The 15,236-nt window shown below is 47.6% G+C and overlaps 1 protein-coding gene and 1 long non-coding RNA gene across 6 annotated transcripts in view; both read right to left on the minus strand.

Annotated features, from left to right (window-relative positions):
* ADD3 (adducin 3) overlaps positions 1 to 1,055 on the minus strand; it is a 101,089-nt gene extending 100,034 nt beyond the window's left edge. For all 4 annotated transcript variants that reach the window (XM_063337634.1, XM_063337639.1, XM_063337631.1 and 1 more), the window contains exon 1: positions 938 to 1,055. The gene's annotated coding sequence lies outside the window, so the exon portion shown is untranslated. The remainder of the gene's footprint in view (positions 1 to 937) is intronic.
* Positions 1,056 to 4,600: 3,545 nt separating this feature from the next.
* On the minus strand, positions 4,601 to 12,874 carry LOC134516884 (uncharacterized). Of its 2 annotated transcripts, none has more exons than XR_010071476.1 (3): positions 12,552 to 12,874; positions 12,073 to 12,243; positions 4,601 to 7,096 (listed from the first exon to the last, which is right to left on the minus strand). It is a non-coding gene; the product is annotated as an uncharacterized LOC134516884 (long non-coding RNA). The 2 variants fall into 2 exon arrangements; XR_010071475.1 differs by having other exon boundaries at positions 4,601 to 7,114.
* Positions 12,875 to 15,236: the final 2,362 nt, after the last annotated feature.

The raw sequence follows: 15,236 nt of genomic DNA on the forward strand, positions 1-15,236 counted from the left end.
CACCGACGGATAAATCCGCTACGAATTCCTAAATAAGCTTTTTAACGCGAGATGAAAACTGCCTTGGGTTGAGACCAGAACGGAGGCGCAAACTCCCAAAAGGCCTGTCGTAACCCTCATTTCTGGAGCCTGAAGTTCAGGGGCAGCAATGGTTGAATTTCGTCCTGGCTAATATAAAGGCGCAATGAAAATAACCCCGGAGCGGGAGCGAACGCCGCAGGAGCGGGGCAGACGCCGGCCAGGTTGGCCCCGCCGTGACCAGCATTCCCGCGCCTCCACCGGGAAACCGCATTCCCGGGAAACAGCATTCCGGGGCTCCCCGCACCGCTACCCGCGGCGAAGGTGGAGCCCTGCGCGATTCAACGCAGGAAAAAAACCCCCAGAAATCCTCAAGAACACGGATTTTAAGAAGTTCCCCGAGACTCACAGGGACTCCGGAGCCTCGCGATGGAGCAAGGGCAGTCCGTAATGATAATAATTACTCCCAAGGTTTTATTTGATTAGCAGAGTTACCGAGCAGCGGGCGCATTATTTAAAGCCCTGCTCCTTTTCCGAGGCAGAAAGGCAGCACTGCAGCATCTCCCCCCCCCCCCACCCCGGAGCTGGCGTACAACCCACGGAGAAGTTCCCCTCCTCAGCCCCACGGCGACCGCAGTGCCCCACACACACACACACACTCGCCCCACACATCGCCTCAGCCCCATGGCGACCGCAGCGTCGTCCCCCCCCTCGCTCGCCCCACACACCGCCTCAGCCCGCGCTCGCCTCAGGGCCGTAAGGCGGCTGAGGGGACGGGGGAGGCGGGGGGGGGGACGAAGCGCGCCAGGCCTCCAGCCACCCCTCCTTTCCCCAACGGCTCGGCCATAACCGCCTTCAGGGGGGAAAGGAGAGGATCCCCCTTCTCCTTCTTCCTCTCCCCACACGGCGGGAGCGTTACCTCAGCGGGCCGGCGCCTTTGTGCTTCAGTCCATCCCTCCTGGCCGGCGGCGGGAGCCCCAGCACCACCGCGGAGGGAGGGCGGCGGGGGGGGGGGAAAGGGGGCGGCGCACTATGTGGCAGGAAGGGACACCTGGGCTCCTCCTCCCGCGCCCGCCCGCCCGCTGTGGCTCACTATCTAGCAGCTGAGCGAGGGGGACTCGCCCGCCCGCCTTCTGCGGTCGCCCCTCGGCCAAGTTGGAAGCCGGGGCGAGGGTGAGGGGGGGCGGCGGCCGCCGCCCCCCCTCACCCTCGCCCCGGCTTCCAACTTGGCCGAGGGGCGGCGACGGCAGCGCCAGTGTCCTCCTCCCGGCCGCCCTCCATTGTTGAGGAGATGGAGCCTGCAATGCCCAGGGCACAGCTGAGGAGGGAGAGGGGGATAAAATGAGGTGCATGTGGGAATAGTGACTAAACACCTCCCCCCCCCCAAAAAAAAAAAAAACCAACCCAGCTTTGAGGTGAATTTTTGAGAGATTTAAACATCCTTTGGGGCTGAAAGGCGGCAGAAGGCTTCTCCAGATGGCTTGGGGCTGCTGAGGAGAAGGCTCTCGCCCCATCTGCAGGGAGAAAAGCAGCCCTGGCTAAAAAAAAAAAACTGTCCTTTTTTTTTTTTTTTTTTTTTTTGGCTTTCTGTAATTGTTCTGCTTTGCAGCTGAAGTCATCTCCGTCTTGGTTCCCCACCCAAAGTTACTGGTTTCTCGGTTTCGGGGCTGGTCTGCTCACCTCTGAGCCGTTCTGACCAGCCATCCAAAGTTACAGAAGCCCTGGGTGATAGCTGTCCTTTATATGCAAAAAAGTCTATATTTTAATTACATTTTTAATTATTTCTAAAACTCAGAAGTCGTCTAAAATATGCTCGGAAGTCTTAAAAGTTCCCTTTGACATCAGCAATACTGCTTACAGGTGTAAAATTACTTGCGCAACTAGCTTCACTTGCGCAAAGGTTCGGGGACAAAACGTTTTTATTCTGCGTACTGCTGTCTTTTAAAGATCCCCTTGGGGACTGTGATCACGGGGAAATGAGCTGGGCTGGAGCAAGGGTAGGGTGAAGACACCGCCTGCCCGGGGCCCTCTTCTGATGGAACCACCAAAGAGGCTCCAGCTCTGCTGGCTGGTGCCACCACACCAGTATAGGAGCTGCACGTCCACCACACAGAAAGGCAAGCAAGGCCCCTTGGGAGCAAGAGAGGTCTTAGGAGAAAAATCTGGTTGAGGAACCAAACTATCCGGCCACGGGTTGTTTGATTTGGATAGGGAGAGGATGCAGAACATGTTCTAACTTTGCAAATTTATACCCAGCGCTGAGATGGCTCCACCTGACTGGACCAGCGCTGTGGAAACCTGTAGACACCGGCCAGTAATAATGGGATGAGATGGTACAGCATCTGTTATTTAGATGTTATAATACAAGACCTCTAACTATATGGTGGTTGCAGGAAATTAAAATTTACCTTGGGCCCAGGAAGAATATATACCTACATGCAGAGTGCGCTATGAAGGTTGAAGCAATTGGCTTTCTCCAATTTGCATATTTAGTCAGTATAAAACTCATGGAATTGGTAGGGCTGTTCCTTGCATGTTCATCCCTTCTATTTCCTTTTAGAAAAAATTACAGCTGTATCATGTTTTAATAAACTTTTAACCTGAAAAGGCAAAGAAATTACAAACTTCAGGTGTGGTTTTGAAAGTGAGTGTGATGCTGCAATGAAATTAGTGGGTTGGGACTTCTGCGCTCTGGCCCAGACAACTGCTTAGCTGGAGATGGTGTTGGCACAAGAGTAATTGGGTATGAACTGGCCACACACAAATTTAAGCTGGAAATTAGAGGAGGGTTGTTAATGATGAGAGCAATCAAATTCCACCTTTTCCAGGGGGAGTGTTGGGAGTGGAAAAATCTCACTGCTTTTGAGATGAAGTTTATTAAAGTCATTATACGATGCATTGTCTGCAACGGGAGGGGACAGACTGGATGTCTCAGGAGCTCGACTTGAGCACCAAGTTGCTGCATGACATTGATCACACACCTTGAGATCTGAATTTCAGAGGCAGCTGTTGTTTGTCCCAGCAGAATGCTTTCAGGCATGCGAAGATGCCTTTCGTGTTTATTGTAGGGTGAGTTTTCTTCTCCTGGGCATGTGGATGAGTTTTACTTTACTCCTGGAAAGATTATGGAGATGACAAGTCTCATGATTCAGGCCATGTGTGGATTACAAGCAGGATCAGGAAGAAACTTTCCTGCATGGGAGATGCTTCTCCTATTAGTTCTGGAGGTTTTGTTCCTCCTTCGAAGGGACTGCCAGGTGCTGCTGGAGAGTTGCTGGCCTCGGCCTGTTCTAGTTAGGCAGGTCTCCATGCTGCAGCTCCTGCAGATGAAGCAGCAAATGGAGATCTCTGCCTGTGCTGCCTGCCTGCGGGCTCCTGCTGTGCCTGGGGGCTGCTGCATAGACCTCCTTCTGTGGAACAGCAGAGGTAACATCTAGAGCAGGGAGGACAGATAATAGCCAGGACTGTTCTTTTGGGGTCAGACTGTAGCATAGTATTTAAAAAAAAACGAACACTTAAAAAGTGAAACCAACCCCCTAGCAAGCTATCACAGCATCGCATTTTTGGAGTGTGGATCCTCAGACATAACATCCAGCTGTTACTCTCTCTGGACCTCACAGCATTGCTCCCTGTCTGCCATGTCAATGAAACCCCCTCTCTGTACATTTCCTGCTAGATACATTGCAAAAAATCCACACAACAGGTAAAGCGTTTTGTTTTTGAGGACCCAGTCTGGCAGAAATACTTTGCAGCTTTACACAGCACTGCAGCCTTTTCACCCTCCATAAAGCCATGTGTCTAATCAGTGGACCTAGCTGAGCTACTCATTAGAAACTTGGCCAAACCACAAACATTTGTTTCCTTGCTTTATGCCAAACTCTGAGAAAGGAGGAGGGAGTGGCATGGAGCTCATGTTAATGAGTTCTTCATTCCCCACAGAGAGATAATCACAGCACTGCTCAGAGATTCATCAACATTTTTTATTAGCACTTTAATGACCTACATGTTGGGGGTTTTTTTAAGGAGTTACTTCAGCTAAAAGCTAGATAATTCCTTGTGCAGCTGTGGTTTAGGAAGCAGCTCAGGGGACGTGCATGCCAAATTACTTTAGCTCTAGTTAAAAAAAATATATATACCACAATGTTTCCTGGGTGCCTCCTTTTTCAATCAAGGGCATTGTGTCCTCAATCCGTCTTTTCTGGGTTATGTGTGGGGGTTTTTGGTTTCTTTTGCAATCTTTGCAGCTTCGAGAGCCACACAGCAAAACGCCAAACACTGGTGGTACTGCATGTTCCCCGCGGACAAAGGACCGTAACAGCTCCCCGACTCCCGTCATGCTGGGGGGCAGGCTCCCTCAGGAGCCATGAAAGGCATTTCCAGGGGCCAGCACCGATCCTGCAGACCACTTCAGCTTCAGCTGGCTGTATGAGGAACAAAGTTGCTAAATGCTGAGGGCTGGAGCCTTTTCCATGCTGCTGCAGGGTGAACCTCCAGCCAAAGGATTCCCCAGTGCCTGCTGAGGAGTCTGCAGCCCTGCGCATGTGGGGGGAGACCTCGCCACAGCCACCTATACGTTACGGTGAGAGCCGATGGAGATGGGCTTGGCGGAGTCTGTTCAGAAATTACCCAAAGTTCAGTATTTGCAGCTCTCCTCCCATAAGGAACCGCCATGGTGGCAGTCAGTAATGGCAGCTGCTCCGGTGTCCCTTTGGTTTAAAAGGGAGAGAGCCACCGGAGTTTTGCTGTCACTTAGGAGAGCCATCGGCTGGAAAATGCTGCACGATCTCTTCCCATGCCTCCCCTGCTCCCCAGTGGCCAGATTTCCTTCTGGTCTTTTGGAGAGAGCTGTGAGAATATATACATTAAAGACAGGGGTGTAGTCAAATACTGCAGGATAACTGAGGTTATGGGAGTATTATAAAGGAATACTATTTACTTTTTCCTGAATCAAACCCCAAGTGTTTCCTGTCAGATCTCAGTACAATGGGACACGAATGTACAGTCCATTACGTTCACATTTCCTCCAAACAGCCGTCTCTTTCCTTCAAACGCAGAGGACAGGAAAGGATGCTTTATGCCCCCACTCGTGTCTCCCAACTGACTTTATCTCATTTGAAAAGGGATTTGAGACATTCAGCATTTGCTGTCTTCAGTAGTTTGCCTCCCTTCTAATGCCTACTGCCTCAGGATGGGAGAGGTTGTAAATATGGAGGAATTCCTTTGAAATCAGAGAGAGCTTCGCTGGGGTAACATCAGCATGAATGGAAGCAAAATGAGGTCCATGGGGAATAAAATGCTAAGGCTGGGGGGAAAAAAAATGCAGATTCACAGCACTAGTCCAGAAGAATAGTAGCTCATATCATATAAAAAACCCATAGTTCTCATTTCCTCCTTATCCCTTCAGGACAGGAAAGAACATCCTGCTCTTCTAATATGAGCAAAATACAAGTTATTTTTGGAAGCAAAAACTCGTGTTCAGAGCACATTTTTAAAAAGACATCTCTAATCTGTGATTCTGATGATGCGTTTGGAGCACAGCACAACCTTTTGCATCAAGAAACCCACGTTTGTTGGCTCAGCCCTAACTACACTTGGGCAAAAGGTTTATGTTGGTTGAACAACAAGTTGTGAATTCTTTGTCAGCACATTAACTGTGACTTGAAGCTGAACTGCCACCTCTGTCACCTGACCCACACCTGGTGGGGAGCCCAGTACAACTGCCTGGGGGAGAGGAGCATGGAAGTACAGGAGCATAAGGTCATGGTCTGGGGGATGTGAGTGTTGATTCAGTAGCTTTCTGTACCTGTCCTGGGCTCTGGGGTAAGCTGCCACTCTCTTCTTCATTATCCCAAGACAAATTGGACATAGCACAAAGCTAGAGTCACCCCCTGCCCTCAGTGGTGATGTATCTTTGCACGCTGTGCTTGTTGTTCTAACTCTGGACCTGCAGAGGAGCATGTGGCGTAATTTCCTGGGCAGAAGTTTTGAAGTTTAGAGCATCGAGTCAAATTCAGGGCCTTTTGGGCAAACTCTTGCCTTTACGATTTGATGGATCACTTGAAAGGACAGCACAGAGATGAAATCAGCCTCAAATTTGTTAATATGCATAAACTATATTAATTCGCGAATAATGTTTGATTTTGGATTCTGCATAGGTAATTGTTACTCCCAAAGCCTCTTTTGAAGCAAATAAGATTGAAGAACATATGTTAGCGCAATCTCTAACGATAAGGATAAACAAATTGTAGAGGAGTCAATCATTTACCAATTCAAGATTAACAAACGGCTAAGGTACTATAAAAAGAGTTCCACTTTCCCTTTAAAAACCATTCATAGAGCATAAGATTTTAGCTCCTCTCAGTGTCCAGGGCCCCAAATACCTAAGCAGACCCTTGGGAATGACTTCATCTGTAGTTTCTGAGTGTATTCCCAGGGATGCGTAATGCTAGGAACGGCCGGATCGAAAGCGGGGGGCAGGAGCTCGTTGCCCCAGCACGGCAGGGCTCCCCAAAGAGCTGCCAGGGCCGGCAGCAGCTACGTGGAGCTCCCTGCAGCCTGCAAGCAAGTGCTCAGAGCAGTGTCCTTCGGTCGCTGCAGCCATCGAGAGAACGCTTAAGAAAGCCATCCAGAGGTATTCCTATGAAGTCAGTGGATTGCTCACATACTTAAAGCACTGATTTCTCTGGCGGGACAAACGGTGTTCAGTGGTTTTCATACTAAAGGACGTGAGATTGCTTCTGCTGACTGTCTCGGTTTGTTCTCCAACAGGAAGCGGAGAAGGGCAGCGGGAGCAATGATCGGGTCTGTGCAAACAGACATTGGAAACTCAAAACAAATCAGTCGCAAAGGTTCGTGGATAGTGTGTGAGAGAAAAACCTTTGCTTGTCTTTGCCTGGCAAATCCTGGTGATTCTTCATAATATGTTTCAGCCAGCTCCAAGTCTGTCTCTTTCCCTGCTGATGACTTACCATAAATTGCAAAGTCAGTGGTTTTAACCGGGGTATCTGAACTCTCTGGGACTCCGTGGGGGAACGATAAATGAATATACACAGCAGACTTCAGTGCCACAGACATTTTGCTAAGGGAGATAAGAAAACTGTGGAGGAGTAAAAGCACAAATTCCTTTAACAACTGTAATGTGTAATTCTACGTACCATCACTTATATACCGGAAAATAATACATAAATCCACTATCTAAGTAGAGTTTTGAATGTGCGTGTTACACAGCAGAAGCAGCAGCTCAAACTACTGTGCAGAGAACAGACCTTGAATTGTCTAAAGATAGATGGTGAAAAGATATCAAACATAACAGGGTTCCCTAGGCTTCAGAGTGGGAAATACATCAGTACAAATTGAGTCTCTGGCCCCCTGTAGCTCTGCAAATCATCAAAAAGACATTAATGTCATTAGCAAAACTAACAAACGTGCCTATACTTATTACTTGTTTGTAATAAGATTTGGGTAGTGTATAATTAGCAGGCTGCAGAAGTCTTTTACGACCTCTGAGAACAGTCTCTCTGCCATGATGAGGTTCACCGGAAAATTCCCGTTCTTTCCATGTAGCTACAGCTTCCCCACCAGTTTCTACCCCCTCAGATGAACTGACATTAGTATATGCAACATGTCATATAAATCCATGTGAACTATATGTATACACATACACACGCATTAGTTTGGTTTGATTATTTGTTCTGCAAGGATAGTCTTTGATCAGGAATGCTTGTTTCCCAAGAGGCAATAACACTCTTTTGCCAAGCAGGACAGTGAGTTATGTTGTGGATTTGTGGTACGTACACACAGGATTACCCATTAGCTGGCTTGAACACATCTCGTTGCATATGGTTGAATGAGCCGGTCCTCTGTCCTTCTGCTGGGATACTTTTTCTCAAGGCTTAAGCATGGCTGTAGTGGGTTATTTAAACATGTGCCTGAGGATATGCACAGACCCCAAGGGAGGCTGGGATGAGACATGTCCTTGTGTAGCTGCTGAACCGGGGTCCTGATTTGTATCCCAGTGTCAAATATGTGAACTGGGTGACAGCAAATGGCACTGAACAAGACTGCAATTTGTGGCACCGCTTCACAGAAAGCTGGGGGGACTTCAGTCTTTGGTATAGGCTTGGATGGTGCTGGGTGGGAAAATGGCACATGAACGTTACAGCCAACATTAAAGCAGAATGAGAATGGCGGTGTTGGAGTCAAGCCAAACTGCAGCTACAGATCCAGCATCCTGCCTGCCTTTTGGGTAGGAAACCAGCTCCAGACCTCGCAGCTCTGCTCTGTTTTTCTACAATCGGGGGGCTTTTCAAAGCTGTTGAACGTATACATGAGAACCGGCTGTTTCACTTCCTTTTCCAACAGCAGAGGTGTAAAGAGGCCAGCACGCAGCCAAGGAATGGGGACATGAGTCAGCTGGGAGTTTCGTAGCATCTGACTGATACCCTTACTTGGATCGAACCGGGGCTGGGACTGGCTGCTGCTGATGGGGGTCAGCTCTCAGGGAAATGGCTCAGTTAATGGTTTCCTCTGAAGCTCAGCTCAGTGACATGGGTGCTTTGGACAGCCATCGTGGAGGGACCCGCATTCTGTCACTCATGCCGGTGCTGTGCTCCCCACATTTTGAGAAAACTGCTCCTGGTTTACAAACCACGACAAACGTGTAACTTGGACCTTCCCTCTCTGCCCTGCAAGCAGGCGCTTGGGACAGCAACGTGCTGGAGCTGCGGGAGTGGTTCCTCCCTATCTCATGAAGGAACAATACGATCCCTTCACTTGTGATGTTGTTATCAATGATTCAAAATGAGATAGCAAAAATACTTTCCATGCTGTGTAACTAGCTTCCTAGCGGAGAGATCCAGCTGCAGATATGATACTCACGCTCTGGTGCTTTCAAGGATTATCAGTGTAATTTTGGACGATAAAGGAAAGATAACACTGAGTGTTAAAAAAAAACCCAAAACAACAGATGTAATAAAATGGGACTGTAGTTCTGTTGCTGCTACAAACTTTGTGTATGAACATGGCAGGTCTTTGGGCGAAAACATCAAATTTGCATCTGCATATTTGAGAGTCCAAGTTTTCAGATGTCCTGATGGACTTAATATATTGTCTTTCAAATCACAGTGCAGCAGGTGTTGCCATAATTCATAACCGCTCATCCACTCGGGTGTTTATTTTCCCAGCCCTTGACTGAAGTGTTTTGACCCACTGATGTCTCCAATTTCTCCAATTTTTTTTTTCCTCTGATACTTTGTGCTTCTGTTTCGAAGCCAGCTTTACTTGCAGAGTCCTGGTTTGTGGTGAACTTTCATTTCTCTCAAACAAAATAAAACTGGTGACTCAAGACTGACAAACTGCTGTGAATACTCTGCTTTATCAGAGGAAATAGTTGGAGGCTGAAGTCTTGGTCCCTAACAAGTCTTTGCGAGGATATTAACATGTCTTGCCAAGACCTAGTAATTCCCTCGCAGCCAATGCAACATTCCTCAGAGGCCATAAGGCAAGGCTGGAGAAGGGGATCATGTGGCTCGGTCCAAGCTGAATTAGCTTCTTCAGAGAAACACCCTGAGCACGTGACTTATTTGCAGACACAGATCTAAGGTAATGAAACCCACCAGATTTTGGTGAATCCATTCAAGACATCTATTGTCAAGATGTCTCACGTAAGAAGGAGGAAATTTCAAGAAGGAAATTAAAAACTGCCCATACTGTGCAATATTCTTCAGAAAACAAGTAGCCCTGGTGGTTGGGGTTAAAAAAAAAAGGAATTGGGGAAGAGGATATTCCACAGCTGTGACTGTATTTTGTTTGCCTGCTCTCCTGTGAGAGAAGCGTCAGGAAAAGAAAAACAGAGAAAAGCTAAATGTATTCCCTGCAAAGTAACTGATTATGCAAAATACTGTCCTTCTGGGAGCTGCCTACAGGAGGTTAAACCTGACTTTCAGAAGATGAACAGCGGGTTTTCAATTATGGCATTTGGGACCTCTGGAGTGGGGATTATGAGCAGATAGTATAAATCAGACGGCCCTTTTAACACGTGCTTTTTATTCAGCAACAGGCCGAGCCCTCAGACTGGGACTCTTGCAAGCACTCAGGGTATGTGTAGTAAAGGGCAGTACAAAGATCCCCCGAACAGGCTCCAGGAGTGGTGATGCGGGACTTGGGGGGAGCAGTTCCTTGGCTCCCTGGTGTTACCATACCTATCCTCCTGCTAAAATGCTGTGCAGCTAATTAGTTGTGGAAGTAGCCTTGCTGCCTGCTAGTTTGGTTGCCTCTGTGCCACACGCCATTGCTGGGCTATTTCTCCAGCCTGAAGGGCAACAGGAATTTTACCAGCAGCTTCAGCAAAAACAGGCCAGCAGGCAGTGCTTTGCTTCTCCTACGCTAAGGATCTTTACTTGGTTCACCACTCATTGTTCTGACAGTTGTCTCATTTATTCACTTTTTACATCAAAATCCATTCCTCTAAAGCTTATGTTCAGCCTTAAGCTTCAGCATGTGCTAATAGCATTAATCATTCTGGAAATAGCTCTGTCTACTCTGCTATCAGTAGCTATCTTGATGACACACTGTCCCGGCTCCACATTGCTTCCCTGCTCTCTGGGGGTGGCTCTCGAGTGACTAAATAGGTGCACAGCCGGGGAGAGGGGTAGGAGGCAGAACAAAGCAGAGGGGGATGCCCTTGGGTTGTGCCCCCGTGTTATGGAGTGTGTGCCAAGGTGCACTTAGCTGCAGCGTGATTCAGCAGCGGTTTCCTCTGGGGGGGTCTGAGCTTCCCCTCTGCGTCCCATCTGTCCTGGAGGAGACATCACACAACACGCTAGGGGTGGTAAAGATGGTCTAGAAACCTTCCAAGAAGGGTCCTACCGTCACAGGCGTCAAGGGCAGATGGGACCTGCAGATAGGAGAGCCAGGTCTTGGAAATGCTTTAGGATCCTGCAGATCAAGTAAGTGTCGATGTTGCTGCGTGACCTGCCCATATGGTTCTGCCTTTTTACTGGCCAGACTTCTGTGTGTGCATCTCTTCAGAAAAAGGAAGGATATTCTGGATGGCTTTGAAATCTCCTTCTGGATATATTAAGAAGTAACACCATGTGTGGAATTACCAGCAGAGAAATTCAACTGAGACTGAAAATAGAGTTTCCTTTTGCTTTCATATTCAAAAAAATGCTAATGCCCAGTTCTAGGATTCTCATGTTTCTTTATCTAATGGACAGTCTTCAAATAAAAGCATCCTCTGGGGCAATGTCATGTTCCCTTCACAACTGCCTGAACCAGGTTTTCTCTTCTTTCTGATCATATAATATCTCTTTTACAGCTAGCTATAGCGACTGTGAAAAAATGCCAGTTAACAGCTGTAAGGTTGCAAGTAACACATTGCTAGTTTCTTTGAATACAATTTAGCTGCTGAAAAACAAATTATGGTTATAAGCATATGACCAGTCACGTGCCTGCTTCCCAGCCTGTGGCTTAAGAACTTCAAATTAGTACAAAAATATTTCACAGTTAATAAAAAGCCTTACTTTTACAAAGGTCAATAGAGATGTCTCTGCCCGTGATTGCACACAAAAAAAATCTCAAGCACAGTCGGCAAATCACTTCCCATGATTTAGCTTCCCATTTTTAAATAGTACAAAGTACTCGCAGAGCTGACAACTTTTCCACCACCCACAGCAGGTGCCAGAGGAACAAACTCCACCATGGGCCATTTGGTGGTCTCAGGTATGCTCAGCTCTGTATGCTGCTGCTGTACTGCAAGATGCACCTGCTGAAATAGTCCTTAAACAGGAAAACGTGAGGTCATTTTTAGCTATCGATAGCCCGTGAAAATGTAAAATGGATGGGACGCATGTAGGAGTGGATCAGAATACTGCTATAGTAATTATTTAAGAAATATTATGCTTTCACTGGTGAATCAATAGACAAGTCAACAAGTTCATCTGAGATCGTTGTGTATCTTTTTGAGGCACTTCAGTAGTACTTCCATTTTAGTACCCTAGTATCCCATAGCACATGTCAAAATATTGTATTGGTAGTTGAAATTAACTTGATTACCTGATTTCTTCAGCATTGATCATCTGTTTTGACTCTGTGGTCCTTGGGGTAGTACTCTTCCTTCAACTCAGACCATGCTGTCATCATTAACAGTGAATCATAGTCAGGAGAGAATAATCAACTTGCAGCCTCATCTCTTTTCCAGCTAACATTTTGCCATGTTTAAAAAGGCTGGAAATGAACACAAAATTGAAAATTAACTGAGCTACTTTATGGTTTTTACTCTAGCAGCAATAATACCTGCCTTGCAGAACAAATGTACTGAGAAAACAATTTTTGCTGTCAACACTATTGGGAAAAAGCCAAAGTTCCCAGTCAAGTTACACCGGTACTACCCAAGTTAAACAAATGTAAAAAATTAGAATTTTGTGATTTACTTTTTTTTTTAACTCCCTCCAAAAATGTGGTGTCTTTCTTGCATTACAGGCTAAGACATCCTATTCAGCCACATTGCTTTCTAATCAAACACTTTCCTTTACCTGTTGCTTGACATTAACCCACTGCTCCTCCTCCGGATCCTCTCCTCCATCGCCGTGCTCCCCTTTCACTTCTGCTGCTGCTGCGCTGTTTAAGTTAACATGACTTTCAAAAGTTCCGTTTTAATCAGACCGAGCCTGCTGGCACGAGCTGTCAGCAGTGTTCATTTCTCTAGGCTCTTGCCTTATGTTGCATTGCCTTGGCAACAAGATTTAGCAGCAAGGCAACAGCCTTGAACTTGTCAGAGTCTGTTGCAACGCGCTGAGCATGTATTACTCTCCGGCACCTCAGGTTGCTATAACAACTACTAACAATAAAACTCATCTCCCAGCTTTAAATGCAGGAACTTTTACAGTCTGTTTCCTGGCAGAGCTGCGGCAACATTATGTGAATCCTGGCTGTGCTTGTTTTGTCTTCTTCTTCCTTTTTGCACGACGGCAGCCTCCGGGAGCCAGGCGCCGAGGCGCGGGAAGGAGCTCGGCCATGAGCGAGCGTGGGCGCTGCCGGTGCCGAGAGCGGGACTGCGTGAACAAAAGGCTGAGTGACCGCAGGGACAATGCGGGGCACAGAGCCCCAGCAGCAAACCCCACACGCTCTGGACTGCAGGCTGCGCCTGGCGATGTGCAGCGCCCATCCACACCAGGCTTTCAGCTGCGGCATTTTGATTTTTCCCCTGCTACAGCAAAATACACCCTGCACGGCTGGTTAACAGCATCCTGGGGAGGAGGCTGCAGCCACCAGAGAGGCACTTTAGGTCTCTCTCAGCTCAAGTGTTTTGTCCCACTCCTGCTAATAGTCAGCTGGCATTACTGACGAGAATAAAGTAGCAGTGCTAGCGTGGAGAGACGTGCAAGGGACCAATGACTGTCCCCATGTCATCCAGCCCTGCTCAGAACAGGACGTCACGACACAAATGTCACAAACATGTCTGAATTACTGGTGTTAGGTATTAAAAAAAATAAATCTCTTAGCAGAGACAAGGAGGAGCCCTTTAATTAATGAGGAACATTTTCAGTCAATGGAAATGCAGGGGGGTGATGATGTAAATCAAGCCAGTGCAGCACCAGGAACCGTGGAAGTTTCCCAGCAGCTTGCCCCTGCCCTGTCACACCTCCTTCCTGTGCCTTCATTCATGTGGACAGTGCAAAGCACTCATCCTTTTCCTGTATGTCACGGCCATGAGTATCTCGTGCAGACTTAACATCATTCTCACTTTTCCATAGCACGGGTCGTATTTCTTCAAAGGGACAGAATTCGTAACCAGCGAGTCGAACAATAGGAAGGCTTGTTTAAGAATAACTCAGGATACAGCACATTTCAAGCGCGGTGAGGGATGCAAACAGGAACAGGAAAGAAGCAGCAGATCTTTCCTCCTTTATGAGTGAAGCTCAGCTCCGGCAGCCAGGAAGCACTTGCGGTGATACTGCACTTGGGGAGATGCAAGAGGAGGCAGAGCTCTGCCTGAGCAAAGGGCTGTTTGTTTAGACACATTTTAAAATGTAAAAATGGTCCTTTTCATTTCTCACCATTGCTGCCAGCTGAAGGACAGTGGTTGCAGGTGGCAGGAACAGTGGGTCTAAACCAGGGGTATTTAGCTGGAGGTCTGGTCTCACTCTGCTTCCCAGTGACCTGCCACGCTGGGGGCCAGGGGCTGCGATCCCCCAAGGACCATGAGCACAGAGCACTGCCCAGACCCCCAGGTCATTTAGAGATGACGAAACAGGACCCTTATGGGTAATGATTTCCAGCTGATGGTAACAGAATTAGTGCATGGCAGAAAAGTTGCAGGGAAGGGGCATCCCTGGATATGCACCATCTTTCTACAGGAACCCTTTGCATTGCTTCATTTGCTTTTTCAGGCTCATGCTTTCTCCTGCACTGAGTTTTGAGTAAACTTTACCCGAACTGAGTTGCTATGAGCCAAGGAGCTGACCTGACAGGGATGCCCCAGCCCACAAACTTCTCTGAAGCTCCTCACATTTCATGTTTCATTTGGAAAAAAATTCAGCCTGTTTTTTCTGACTCCTAATCTAGAATTCTGGTTTCACATATAAAAACAACCAATCAAACATAACGAGCCTTTGTTTTAAGGAAAACAGCTCATTTGAAAAGCCCAGGGCTCAGTTCTGCAGTTAGATCTTGGGGTGGCAGCGCCTATAGACCTGAAATATCATAAATGGGGTCTCAGATGGCCTCAAACCTCTCATGGACATGGGCTACAGACCACCTTCCCTTGGGAATGGGAGTTAAAAAATGTGGCCAGGCACCGAACTGAAGCACTCAAACAGCCTGAGATTTCAGTGTAACATGCCAGGCATGCTGCAGCCTGGGACAGCCACGCGGAGACTGTGGGGTTCGCTCCCATAAGGCCAGTGCAGGATCTGGGCTACATTTTTAAGGTTTACAGTTTCTACGTGGGACATATGTAGAGTGTTTAATCCCAACTTTTCCGCTTTGTCCCGTTATCTGAGACAGACAGTAACCCAATACTTTGTGTCTGGACTCCTGTACCCACTGGAATAAACATCTGTTTCTTGTACTGTGATTCGTTTATTATATTGCGCAGCATGGGACGTCAAATTGTTTCAACACGTTCAGGCCCAAGGGATTTTTGGGCAGGTGAGCGGGCCTCGCTTACAGGGGCGGTGACTTCGGGTGGGAGTTGGGGCTTGTAAAGTGTGGCCTTT

Source organism: Chroicocephalus ridibundus, chromosome 6 (genome assembly GCF_963924245.1).
Source record: "Chroicocephalus ridibundus chromosome 6, bChrRid1.1, whole genome shotgun sequence".
NCBI classification, from domain to species: Eukaryota; Metazoa; Chordata; class Aves; order Charadriiformes; family Laridae; genus Chroicocephalus; species Chroicocephalus ridibundus.